The sequence below is a fragment of the Mytilus edulis genome, chromosome 6, assembly GCF_963676685.1.
Source record: "Mytilus edulis chromosome 6, xbMytEdul2.2, whole genome shotgun sequence".
Taxonomy (NCBI): Eukaryota; Metazoa; Mollusca; class Bivalvia; order Mytilida; family Mytilidae; genus Mytilus; species Mytilus edulis.
The window spans coordinates 64282143-64297183 of NC_092349.1; the positions used below are offsets into that span (position 1 = coordinate 64282143).

Genomic DNA, 15041 nt, shown 5'->3' on the forward strand with positions numbered 1-15041 from the left:
TTGTCATGATTGTCAGTAATATTTGGGTTGTCTTTGTAAACATTTACTACACAATGTCTTCAATGTTGTCCTGAATACTGGTATTCTGAGCAATATCAAAATAGGATCTATTAATGATACCAAATTTCTACACATATCACAAATGACTCTGATACTTCTACAACTGGTATAATAAGACAGTAATTGTTTGTTAGATAAAAATACAAATGATGGCATACCACTTAGAAGATGAAATCCTACATGCATGAGAACTGTTAAATAGGCCTTAAAATTTTTCGACTGCAGAACATTGTAGGTCGTTGATGCAATCATTCGCTGCTTGGTCGTTGTTTTAAGTTTTTGATTGTGATCCTTTGTTATTCTCTTTTCTATAGTTTGACTTTCCAACTCACTTTTTATATTGACTTGTGACTTTGATATTTTTCTTTTTGGCAACGACAAATATTCTGTGTTGTTATTGTTTGATATTTTATGACTAGTACCAGGTTCATCAAGAATACTGGATGTTTCCATTTTTGTTGTTAGACCTCCACTGATACCCGGCTCTAGAACAGACATGTTAAACATTATATCTTGTTTTTCATCCATAACTCGGTTGATTTGTGGTTTGCTGTCCAGAATTCCATTGTTACCTGGTTTATCAACTACAATTGAGGTATCCAGTACATTTTTAACATTCTACTGGTACCAGAGTCAACATTACCCAAAGTGTCCAGTTTACTCCACAAATATTTGTTGTGACCATGTTCATTAGTGGAAGTTTTTGTTTCCTTTTTCTTTCCGGAATCTCCGTTTATACCAGGTTCACCAACTGAAGATCCAGCAACTGAAGAACAAGTGTCATTTTTACTTCCTAGAACTCCTTTAATATCAGGTTTATAAGTGGAAGTGTTGAGTTTACCTTTCAAAACTCCAACCCTTCTGTTTCTTTTTATCATGGTCATAACAATCTTTGAGTTCAATATTATCAGAGAAAAAATAAAATTTCCCATGGCTGATTTTCTTAAAGTCATAAAATGTCCAATTTTGTCTCCATACACATCGTACAGATCACATTCTTGTCCTGATGTATAGACTTGGTTTTGTACCCAGACCAGTGATGGAATTATTACAAGTCCAGAAGTAAAAATCCACACTCCAAAAGATAGACCAATGGCCATTTTACGTGTGACATATTTCAGACATTTCAGAGGAGTGATGATGGAAAAAAATTTCACAAATGTCAGTAATAAAAGGAAATATCCAGTTATGAACATCTGGGTTTGGGCCAATAAGGCAATTGAGAAACAACTCTTGTAGTTATGAAAAAGATAAAAATCTTTATAAAAGTAGGTGAATGAAGTCACCAAGAACAGTGAACCATTCAATAGGTTCGATACTCCAAGAAATGTATAAAATATATGTAGTTGATTTCTGATTTCCTTTTTAATCTTGCATGAAACAACAAGAAGGACTGTATTTAAAATAATTATTCCTAATCCTTCGATAACAGATATTACAAAGAGAGGAGCTCTGTTGTCGAGAAAGTCGTTAGTACTGTTTCTCATTATGTGCACTGGATTTTGCTTATGCAAGGATATATATAACTTAACTTATCTATAAGCTCCTTACTTTATATAACTAGATTCCTTCCTGTCCTCTCAAAATATACTGAATTCACATATTTTTTGTAGTATGTATTTATATTGTTGTTTCAAACCAATATATCAGCTCATTAAATACCACAGGCAAACTGCTATAAAAACATAACTGTGAATCAGATATTCATATAAATTATATTGCTTCCATTCTCATTACTTGATGATCAGCATTTTAAGGTGCTATGATAATGATAATAATTCTTTATTCAAAATCAGTACATCTTATAGAATATACATTTTACAATAAATCTTTCATTGCATCAGTGACAATAAACTATTCTTTTGTTTGTACAGAATAACTGATAATTTATAGTAATATATATACTAACAGTTTTCATGGTTAGGTTATTACCTATTTTAGATGACATTAACAATAACAAAAACTGGTCTCACTTTCTATATCTCCATAGCTTATTTATCGCAACATATTATCATTTTTCATAATATATTTATTACTCTTTTAGTATTATAGAAACGTGATATATAGACATGTGTTTAATTATGATTATTGTCAAATACTAAGAATTAAATAAAGGCAACAGTAGTATACCGCTGTTCAAAACTCATAAATCAATGGACAAAAAACAAAATCGGGGAAACAAACTAAAACCGAGGGAAACACATTAAATATAAGAGGAGAACAACGACATAACACTAAAATGTAACATTTTTTTTTCAATATGTAATTTTTTTCTTAAGCATATCAACCTAAGATGATTTCAAGAGACAATTGTGATATTTACCATTGAAGGCTCGAGGGCTGATATTGACCGAGGGCTGATAATACATTTTTATGATTATTGTCAAATACTAAGAATTAAATAAAGGCAACAGTAGTATACTGCATTCATTGTATCATAGGTTGTTTTTGTTTTTTGCATTTTACATAAACTATGTTCCTGTTTTTCCTGTTTACGAAAAATGACATGTTATGATCTTTTTATTATATGCTTCAACAATGGAGAAAATGACAGTTTAATATAATTTATCCTTTTAATTGGTTCTTTAGAGAAGTTCGATAGTGAAAAGTTTACGGGCGTCGGACGATAAATGTAATATCTCCGATATGAAATCCTAATAGCATATGCCTCAACAGAGCAGAAAAACAACAGTATATTATTGACGATAAAAAAAAATCAACAAAACATAATGAACACTGTTTGGAAAGGTCAACAACAATTTTGTATAGTAACTTTCTAAATTTTGCTGGAAACTCGAAAATGCATTCATTGTATCATATGTTGTTTTTGTTTTTTTGCATTTTACATAAACTATGTTCCTGTTTCTTAATAATTGTTTTGTATCTTTAATACTTTGTCATGTTTTTCACTGAAACGGTACCATTGATGTGGTTTGACGGAATTTGCCGAGTAACGCCGGAATGCCATGTGATAACGTTACGGAAAGGCATGTGATAATAACTGAAGCATGTGATAAATTTTTCATATCAGCCTGATAAACAATTCGGAAAAATATGGTAATCACGTTAATTGAATGCTATTATCGCACTGTAAAATTTATAAGTTATTTACTCTAAGTATATGATAATAACAGTTATTAGCTCACCTGGCCCGTCGTCCGTCGTCGTCGTCGTAAACTTTTTACATTTTGAACTTCTTCTAGAGAACCACTGAATGGAACGAAACCAAACATGGTATGAATGTTCCTTATGAACTGTTGACCAAGTGTTGTTACTTTGTAGTCGATCCATCATCCAAGATGGCCGTCAGCGGGGGACTTAGTTTAACATGGGACCCTATGGGAAATGCATACAGATGTCTTCTTTTAGAGAACCACTGAATGGAATGAAACCAACCATGACATGAATATTCCTTATGAGGTGCTGACCAAATGTTGTTACTTTGTAGCCGATCCATCATCCAAGATGGCCGCCAGAAGGGACTTAGTTTAACATAGGACCCTACGGGAAATACATACAAATGTCCTCTTTTAGAGAACCACTGAATGGAATGAAACCAAACATAGCATAAATGTTCCTTATGAACTGCTGACCAAGTGTTGTTACTTTGTAGCCGATCCATCATCCAAGATTGCCGCCGGCGGGGGACTTAGTTTAAAATGGGACCTTATGGGAAATACATACAAATGTCTTCTTTTAGAGAACCACTGAATCGATTGAAACCAAACATAGCATGAATGCTCCTTATGAGACGATGACCAATTTTTGTTACTTTGTAGTCGATCCATCATCCAAGATGGCCGCCAGCGGGGGACTTTGTTTAACATGGGACCCTATGGGAAATACATACAAATGTCTTCCTTTAGAGAACCACTGAATGGATTGAAACCAAACATAGCATGAATGCTCCTTATGAGATGCTGACCAAGTGTTGTTACTTTGTAGCCGATTCATCATCCAAGATGTCCGCCAGGGGGCTTAGTTTAACATGGGACCCTTTAGGAAATACATGCAAATGTCTTCTTTAAGAGAACCATGGAATAGAATGAAACCAAACATAGCATGAATGTTCCTTATGAGATACTGACCAAGTGTTGTTACTTTGTAGCCGATCCATCATCAAAGATGACCGCCAACGGGGGCTTAGTTTAACATGGAACCCTATAGGAAATACATACAAATGTCTTCTTTAAGAGAACTACTGAATGAAATGAAACCAAACATAACAATATTAAACCAAATTTGACCTATAACATCATTATAAGTATCTTTTACAATTTTTTACATTTTTTTTTATATTATTTCAAAATCCCAAATAGAATCAGGTGAGCGACACAGGCTCTTGAGAGCCTCTAGTTAACATATATGTAACTAAGTAACTATAAAAACAGCAGTAACATGTGACTAAGTAACTTTAAAAATATCAGTTACATGTGACTAAAACAATTCAAATGAGAAAACCAGCAGCCTGATTTATGCAGAAAATCATAAACCAAAAACAAATAGGATAGACAACAATTAACAACCATCACTAAAATACAAGGTCCTGACTTGGGACAGGCACATACAGAATATGACAGGTTTAAATTTGTGTTTACAAGAGCTCAAAAATGTTACTCAAACATGCTATATTACATGAAGTATTGCTTCAAGCTAACTTGTGGATTTGTTGGGTGTCAATAAAAAGATTAATCTTAAATAACTTCATTGTAGGTTTGCGGTATCACTAATTTGATTCTATATTTTTTTTTATTACCCCGCCATAGTGGAGGGGGCATTAAGTTTTACCCTGGTGTCTCTGTTTGTCGGTACATCATTAAAAAGTTTGCCTAAACCAAATGTTGTGAAACTTGTACACAATGCTTATAACCACAAAACTCAGATCAAGTTTGAATTTTGGTAGCGTCTCTTATATCGTTCTTGAGTTATGTTACTTTATAAAGTTATATGCAAGCAGGGGCATCATCCATGTCCCGTTGACAAATTCCCCATTTATTCTTTTATCATTAAAAACTTCATTGTACTGGCCAATTTTCCCGCACAGGTATCTTCCTTTGAAGTGTTAAAAAAAATGAAACTTCAGCATTTTCTTGTCCCAATCTGATCATTGTTGTAGTAATCAAACAAAACAAAGATTATAAAAATTAAAGGGAGTTATTGTGTGCAAATAATAGCAATGGGACGTTTCTACAAATCACGTTTGTTAATGCATCAAATGCCATGTGACCATTACTGGTAATTAACGGGAACTGGACCTTCTTGGCTAGTAGGGATCAACAATTTGATTTATATTTTTGTTTTACATTTACAGGCAAATGTTAGAAGAAGACAAACATGTCATCTGTTTGCCTCACGATATTGATGTTATTATTTTAAAGACAAAGAGGATCACAATTGATGACAAAACAATTGACAAAGTTGTACTGGTTGCTGAAACCCTATTGTTGGTCATTGAGATACAAGAACAGAAAAATAATGAGTAAGTTCTCTCACAATCCAAAATACTGTAGAATAGAATATTCTTTTGGAGGGTTTATTTTTTTACAATTAAGTTTAATTCATAAAAATAACCCTTTATGGTACATTGATCTTAAAGGTGCCGGGGTCAGGTCAGAATTACAGACATGCAAGAAAACACAATTTATATAATACAAATATCTAACTGGTTTGGCCATAAAAACCTATTTCCTTGTCATAAATCTAAATTTCTAAAAGGGAGATAACTACATTTTGCTGTTACTAAATGTGAAAATGCATATTTTTAATATATTCAGACCTATCTGAACAGCGGTATACTACTGTTGCCTTTTTCTATCACAATTTTTTTGAAGTATGAAAATATATTATTTTTGTTTTAGGTTTTACGAAGTTTCTGTAACTACAGCAATTCATCTGCCAGGCTATCCAACAGATTTGTTGCTTCGTCAGCAAAAATTGTGAGTTTTGTTTACAATATTAAAGTAAAACATATGCATTCAGGATACAGATTGATTGATTGCTGGTTGCTTAACGTCGTCGTCGTCGTCGTCAGGACGAGAACAAATTAACAATACATTCGATAGGTAGGTACTGTGATATAGGTGGTCCGGAGTGAAGGTCAGGAAAATGTTGACCCCTCGAAAATTTGTTGCAATGTTCGTAAAGTGCAAAGAGCATATGGCACTCTCTTTACAAGAGGCATTATATTTTATGTCCCCATTCTGACAGGGAGTGGCTGGCTACTTATACATCCCGCACAGCCAAACGGATGCCCCACTCCGGCTAGGGTTTTACTGCAGGTGTGAAGAAGACCAGTGACCAAATTTCTGTTCCCCAGTTAACTTTAGGGGCCATTATACAGATTAAAACTACTAATATGATATCAACCAATTAAAAGGAGGTAATCTATTTTTATCCATTATTTCGACAATAAATTCACAAATTGTTCACAGAATTTTGTTCAATTTTCAAAACATGAAATAAATATTAATAGATATTAGACTGGAGGCACCAATGAGCCTGATTCATTCACCTGAGATCTAAGCTACAGCAGGAATATTAAAACCAAGTTTCATTTATTTCTAAATACAGTTTCAGATTTCTATTATAGATTTCAATATGCTAATTTTAAGCCAAAAGAGAAGTGAGATTAATGATTTTGGTAATGACCTTTATAGATCTTTCTTTCTTTCTTGTTAAATCTTATATTTCTGATTCTTTAGCAATTTGCATTTTCTATCTTTTATAATTTGCAATATAATAGGCAAAAAACGTTGAAATTCGTGAGAAATCATTATTGTAACAAGGCAATAACTTTATAGAATCGAGGCGAAAGATACCAAAGGGACATTCAAACTCTTAAGGGATCATAGATTTATTTTTACAAGGAAGCTCCCAGCCTGCTGGAGGAAGCTCGGAGCTTTTTAAGGGGGCTCTTCTCAGCAGTTTATGTGACAATAATTATCATGATCCATTAAGATGTCAATCAAATCTATAACACTTCTATAATAAGGAAAGTAGAGCATTATAGAGGAAGCCCAATTAACACATGTGTAAAATTCTGGTCTATTCAAATAAATCTTGCATTTATTTTACAAAATTATAAAATAGATGAAAAATTCTTTTATATTACTGTACAGAATGCTTGTAGTGGGAGATATTATAAACATAATTGTGCAAATCGTGATACAAGCATGAAATTTGGTATATAGGTTAACTAAATGATACTTATAAAAAAATCCGCTGCTGGCCAGAAAAAAAGATCAATTTTTCAAGATGGCCCCCACACATTTTGGAAATGGCGTCATTACAATTTAGCCATTATTTGTTAATCCTTTGAAAGGTGTGTTATATATAAAAATCCAATGTAAGATTTGATTAAAAGCAAATAATAGTTCATAAATTACGACTAGACAATACATTAATGAAACTTTAGGTGACTTCCGGTTTCAAAATGCCGGCAAAAAAGTCAAAAATCTCGATTTTTGTACTTTCAAGCAATTTCACAAGGGATGTAACCCTTGAAAGATGTGTTCATGCAGGAACTTCTTAGGAAGAAAGACAAGAAGTAAGCAATATCCTTTAACTCTACTTTCCGCTATATAGATGATGTTCTTTCACTAAATAATTCAAAATTTGGTGATTATGTGGAACGCATCTATCCCATCGAACTAGAGATAAAGGATACTACAGATACAGTTAAGTCAGCCTCATATATTGACTTACATCTAGAAATTGACAATGAGGGTCGGTTGAAAACAAAATTACGACAAAAGAGATGATTTCATCTTTCCAATTGTGAACTTTCTATTTCTAAGTAGCAACATTCCAGCAGCACCTGCATACGGGGTATATATCTCCCAATTGATACGATATTCCCATGCTTGCATTTCCTATCATGATTTTCTTGATAGAGGGTTGCTGCTCACAAGGAAGCTATTAGACCAAGAGTTCCAAATGGTGAAGTTTAAATCATCCCTTCGTAAATTTTACGGACGCCATCACGAGTTGGTTGACCGTTATGGAATAACCGTTTCACATATGATATCGGGTATGTTCCTTACGTCGTAACTACAATCCCCTTCCCTTTCATGAATGTGACCTACCGAATTAGACTATTTACCGGATTTGTTATCACATACGCAACACGACGGGTGCCACATGTGGAGCAGGATCTGCTTACCCTTCCGGAGCACCTGAGATCACCCTTAGTTTTTGGTGGGGTTCGTGTTGTTCATTCTTTAGTTTTCTATGTTGTGTCATGTGTACTATTGTTTGTCTGTTTGTCTTTTTCATTTTTAGCCATGGCGTTGTCATTTTATTTTAGATTTCTGAGTTTGACTGTCCTTTATGGTATCTTTCGTCCCTCATTAATAGGTATAATCCAATGTAAGCTTTGTTAAACGTTAAAACCAGCTCCTTAGTACGACAAAACAACACATAAATGAAGAACAATAGTGATTTCCGGTTCCAAATTGGAGGCAAATACGTAGAAAATATTTTAATAATTTTCATCAACTTAACAAGTAATAACACTCTTTGTTAAGTTAAAATGCCTAGTTTGGTTAGAAAGACAGGTTGCTCGTCTTATAATAATCTGACAGTCGCCTATACAACAACCCGTACGAGAAAGGCCAGAACGGTAGCATTTATGGTCACAAACACAGCTATATATTTGCCTCCGCATTTCAAAAGTTCCTGACACGAGGATGCAACGGCAGTCAAAGAAGTCCATTTCGGTTTCCAACTGTCATTGATTCTTTCTTTCATTCAACCCCAGTGTTCATGACTTGGTACAGTTACCTGTCGAATACATGAATCAGGCTGAGCCAAAACAACTCCCTCTTGATTGACTTCTCTTTTGATGTGCTCTGGAAAAGAACCTCTTGTAGGCGAAATTGATTCACAATGCCGTTACTTCCTGGCATACAATTCACATCGGCCTCACTTCATACTTCAGCCAAAAAAAGGTCCTTTACATCTGGAAAACCTTCCATTTTTAGCCAAGGTGACCTCTTCCCTTTCCCACGACAATTCGACAAAGTGTCATATCCACTGAATGCATGGACAAAAGGAAGGGCAGCTACACAAGGACCAAACGCATTTGATATGTCACGTACAGGAAGCCATCAAAAGTCTTTTTTCCTTCCATAACCTATCCACAATGTGTTCTAACTAGTTTTGCGATTGCTGCAATTCTTGATACTTTTATATCTGTGTCAGTACAACACTTCTCATAATCATGCCGAACATGGACACACATTCGTGTATCTGCTAATTAATGATTATAAGGGGTAGATAGAAAGTATCCTTATTGAAATTGCAAAGAATATTTTTACCATGAGTAAAATACATTTTTATTAGTCTCTTAAGAAACTTGAAAAATTTCGTTTCGTTGTCATCTTCACAGGGAAAACTACTCCAAACCCTTGGTGTTCTACCAGAACCAACACCTTTCCATCTGGCACAAAAAAAAACCTTGCCTTTGTCTTGTCACAGCCTTTAAATTATTCATTTAAAAATCAAATACAATGTCTACTCTTGAATACTTATCGAAGCAAGATTATATGTAAGGCAGTATGAAATTATTTGCATAATCATCAACTATGTTTGCCCAACTTTGTGACCTGGAATGAACCATTGCTGCCCCACCGACGATAAATGCGTCCGAATTTGGATCAGTAAGTCGCAGATTGTTTCAAGTAAACCCATTTGCAGCGATTTAATACCACTATTTCAAGAAATATCCTGCGATAAAGACGGAGGAGCAGTTGTGTTTTTATGGATAAAGAAATATTCCAAGTAAAAGTGTCTACTGTGACAAGAAATGAAAAGTCTAGAAAAGTTTCCCAATCACTTTTAAGGTTCTCTAGCTATGTTTTTGACAAAGACGTTTCCAGTGTCATTTTGCGGCCAAAATAGGAAGTTGTTATTTTTTATTTGGTTATAAAAAGCAGGTTCTCCTTCGTTTTGCATTTGCTTCAAAAGATCTTCGTATTGATTGGACCAATATCTTGGAGTTTATTTCCATATCTTACCTGTTCAACAATTTTCTAAATGGAGTAATTTTTTTTTACAAATTTGACGACTCTTCTAGAAATGAATTTCTAAACTTGATCATCACTTTACAAAGCCTTCAAATCTGTTTAAATACATCTTTTAGTGTTTTTTGTAGAGTCTTCATTAGGTCGTTCATCTGTCATAGAATTAACCAAACCACAAGATTTTTCAAATTCATCCTCTAGTATACTGACTCCATCCATCCACTTGTCTAAATGGGATCTTCGGTTAATCCTAAAGCACCAATATCGCCCTTCACAATTGCATTATTCTGTTTTTGTGCTTGATCAATTGTGTTATTAGAAAGACATTTGCTGGTCTTACGTACAGTGCAAGTATCATTTTCAAATTCCATTGCCACCTTTGGGTGATGTTCGGGAAGGGAAGTCATATCTTGGAGATGGGTCGGTAACGATCGAGCATAATTTACTTGATCAAGACCTAAATCAACACCATATCATGCTTTATATGGACTGTTTGTAAAGTACGAAATCTCACTCATGAAATGAGCATAATATTAAAATCAGAAGAAGTTCTTATTTTATAATTGAACGCCAGGAATGAAACTGTGGTCGAGATGACTCTATTTCTTTTCACCAGTTTTTAAAATCATTGAACGTCACAGAGCCATGACATAATTATATATTCTGAGTTTAACTTTCATAATCCGAAATTAACAGTTCAAGCAAAAGACATGAAGTCCTAAATGTCCTAGGTACATTTGAACATACATAAAAAGAATCTGCCGTTCTTGGTGTTGCAATATTGGCTTTAATAAGACAACATGTCCATCCCCTATCATGCAATATATCACCCAGAGTTTTATAACAAGTCATTTCAATGTGCAATCCACCAAACATGTCGACAAACTTATCTTTTCCGTACAAATCAGGCCATTCCCAGTGAATTTGCTTAGGCATTTCTAAAAGTGGCTAATATTTTTGTTTCACCACATTTTCGCCTTATCCATCGAACACCTGAGAATTGCCTGGTAGTGCATACGAATCGCTCTTGATGTCTATAAATAGTGTGCACATGCGCAAAAGTGTTGAACACATGTGTATCATAACCTTGAAAAATGTTATTAAACCAATTCATAATATCATTAGAAATTCAAAAACACTAGATATATATAGTAAATAGTTCAAATGATTTTGAAAGAATTTTGTAACGTTTTCGCGCATGCGCAAATACTGGAAATGGCAAATATTCATTTTTATAATAAGTATATGATGTAAGGAAGATAACCGCCAAACCTGATGATTGTTTTTTACCAAAAGAAGGTCAAAGAAAAGTTTTCGAGAAAAATCAATATTTTCAAACTGAAGAAAACAGACATTTTAAAAAATGGCCGTGGCCATCTTGAAAAAAATATTTTTTTTAATGGCCAGCAGTTATTTCTTAAAAAGTATATAATAATGATGCTTTGTGGTAATTTTCATGCTTGTATCACCATTTGCACAATTCCCTCCATTTTGCTTGCTAATATCTTCCACTATTGGAAAGAAGTATCAAGTCTTCACATAATTATGGCACCCTCAACGGAGTTGAGGTGACATATTGTTATTCTACGTTTCTTTTTTTTCTTTTTTTTATTATTTTTCTTCCACTATTTTTGTCCGAAGCAGTTCTCAGAATAGAATGGACCAAAGTTGATGGAACTATGGTATAATGTTGACCACCATGCAAAGTTGTCCCTCTGACTTTGGAATGGTCAAGATGGCCAGCGTTACCATGGAAACAGCAAAACTGCGAAAAACATCGAAGTGTTCCAAAGTGGAAAAAACTTAACAGGAATGGTAACTGGCATGTGCTGATTTACAGTTTGACTTCGGAATTTTCAAAATGGCCGCCGTAACCATGGAAACTGCAAAAATGTCAAAAATTTCAAAAAGCTCCAAAATTTATGAAACTTTAAAAAAATGTTAATTTGCAAGTGTAGATGCACTCTTTGACAAAGGAATTTTCAAAATGGCTGCCGTTACCCTGGCAATGGGGGAAGGGTGCCATCCGTTATTGCTAGCAATTACAAATCTAGTTGTCATTCTTTTTCAATACACATGATACAAAATAAAAATACATGTACTCAAATTTCATATTTAAAATATAAATATATTTTAAATTTCTACTATATAAAAAGAAATATATTTATAAGTCATAAAAGACACAAACAATGGTAATTGATTTATAACCTTATTTGACCTCAAATTTTTAGACAAATCAGACAACCTGTTGTTGGGTTGCTGCCCCTAAATTGGCAATTTTAAGAACATTTAGCAGTTTTTGGTTATTATCTTCGATATTATTATAGATATAGAAAAACTCTAAAGAGCAATAATGAACAGCAAAATAAGATCTATTAATAAGTCAAATGACCCGAATGGTCAATTGACCCCTTAAATAGTTATTGCTCTTTATAGTCATTTTTTTTTTAATTTTCGTAAATTTTTGTTATCTTTTACAAAAATCTTCTTTTCTGAAACTACTGGGCCAAATAGAATCAAACTTGGCCACAATCATTATTGAGGTATCTAGTTTTAAATATATGTCCTATGATCCCGCCCACCGACCAAAATGACCACATGGTTAAAAATAGAACATAGGGGTAAAATGCAGTTGATGGCTTGTATCTCTGAAACTAAAGCATTTAGAGCTAATCTGACATGGGGTAAAATGTTCATTAAGTGGAGTTCTATCTGCCTAGATATTTTCAGACAAATCAGACAACCTGTTGTTGGGTTGCTGCCCCTGAATTGGTAATTTTAAGGAAATTTTGCACTTTTTTGAAATAATCTTGAATATTATTATAGATAGAGATAAACTGTAAACAGCAATAATGTTCAGCAAAGTAAGATCTTTAAATAAGATAACATGACCAAAATTTTCAATTGACGCCTTTTAAAAGAAGTTATTGCTCTGAAACACGCAAAGCTTTCAATGGCCACAATTGTGTTGTAAGTAATTCTATTTTTAAAAGGACAAAACGCTTTTTAATATAATTGAAAAACAATTAAATAAAAAAATCTTGATTCTTAAAGTCTTAAAGCTTACATAGATTAAAAAAAAAAATAGTCTTACCTTCAAATGAACAAATTCAATACAGATATGAAACAGTTAACTACGGATATAAAATAAATTTACACTCAAGCTGTTGTTTTTATTACCAAATAACAGAATTATATTAGCAATATACAGAAGATTATGAATCACATGACATTCTGTTGTGAAACATAAATCGAATTGTTTAATAAATATATGTTATACTTGGAACACATCTTGAATTATCAGCTAAACATAATTTCTAAAATTTCTTACGTTTAAGTTATGTCTGATATTTATATATTTGCATTAAGCTAAAATAAGGCCCATGTACTTGAATTCAGTCACTATTATTATGTTTAAACATTAACGGTTGGACCCGAGTACATTATAAGATACAGCAATGTAAATTAAAGAATCGTTTTGTATGATATATACAACGATGTATATTTCTGAGAAATATTGTGCTTTGTTAATCACTTATTTTGTCTGTTCAAAATGAAATATGTTCCATAGAAATAGAAACTAAGTGAAAGATATTTTCATATAGCTGATTTCTAAACTTTTCGTAGATGGGACATTCTTACAAAATACGTATGAAATTTTCTAATGGAAACTAATTTTCAAAAACCTGAGTCCTATACTAAATTAACTCTGTATAGGTAAGCTTTTAACGGACTGCAATTGCATCTTTATTTTGTATGGAATATATTGTTTATCCTAGTTCCAATAAGGTAATGTGTAAAATTGAGAATGGAAATGAGGAATGTATTAAAGAGACAACAACCCGACCATAGAAAAAACAACAGCAGAAGGTCACCAACAGATCTTCAATGTAACGAGAAATTCCCGCACCCGGAGGCGTCCTTCAGCTGGCCCCTAAACAAATATATACTAGTTCATTGATAATGAACGCCATACTAATTTTCAAATTGTACACAAGAAACTAAAATTAAAATACTACAAGACTAACAAAGACCAGAAGTTCCTGACTTAGGACAGGCGCAAAAATGCGGCGGGGTTAAACATGTTTATGAGATCTCAACCCTCCCCCTATACCTCTAGCCAATGTAGAAAAGTAAACGTATAACAATACGTACATTTAAAATTCAATTCAAGAGAAGTCCGAGTCTGATGTCAGAAGATGAAACCAAAGAAAATAATCAAAATGACAATTATACATAAATAACAACAGACTACTAGCAGTTAACTGACATGCCAGCTCCAGACTTCAATTAAACTGATTGAAAGATTATGATTTCATCATATGAATATCAGGCACAATCCTTCTCGTTAGGGGTTTAGTATCATACCATCATAACATATATGAGAAGAACATAACCCGTGTCATGCCAACAACTAGTTTTTGAATAAATATGTTTAGTTCCGATGCAAAGACCCTATAAGTGAATCAATATTAACGCCAAAATATAGTACCAAAAAGGAAACATCATTTCACCGAATGGTATTTGTGAAATTTGGAGATTGAATGCATCTAATATCTAACGGAATACATACGAACACATAATGATAAATAAATGAATTATCCCACATCCAGAGTATTTGAAACCAATAAAACCTCTAGTATTAAAATAAAAAATTAAAAAAATTATCGTATCAAAGACAGTTGCTTAAAAAAAATCATGGTAGTCTTATTACGTTTTTTTCAGCTGCTAAAAAACTCAGGACTTTCATAGAAGTACTTCAAAGTATTTGTCATACAGCAACGCAACGTGAAAAAATTTTATGACAAAAGCCTATTTGAAAATCTAAATTATTAAGGAATATTAGTAGATGAAGAGATCATTCATCAATATGAACATTTATTTGCTGTTCATCAAATTCAAATTAGAGCAGCATGAATATGATATATGCTTATCATTATTCAGATTCAGGACCAATTA

The 15041-nt window shown here is 33.2% G+C and overlaps 1 protein-coding gene across 4 annotated transcripts in view; it reads right to left on the reverse strand.

The window, feature by feature from the left end:
* The window catches only part of LOC139528130 (uncharacterized), a 31876-nt gene extending 17386 nt beyond the window's left edge, over positions 1–14490 (reverse strand). Inside the window, exon 1 of one of the 4 annotated variants that reach the window (XM_071323968.1) lies at positions 13177–14490. The gene's annotated coding sequence lies outside the window, so the exon portion shown is untranslated. Of the gene's footprint in view, positions 1–1611; positions 1748–13176 lie in introns of those variants that run through there. The other 3 variants (XM_071323966.1, XM_071323967.1, XM_071323969.1) reach the window with 3 other exon arrangements.
* Between the last annotated feature and the right edge of the window lie 551 nt (positions 14491–15041).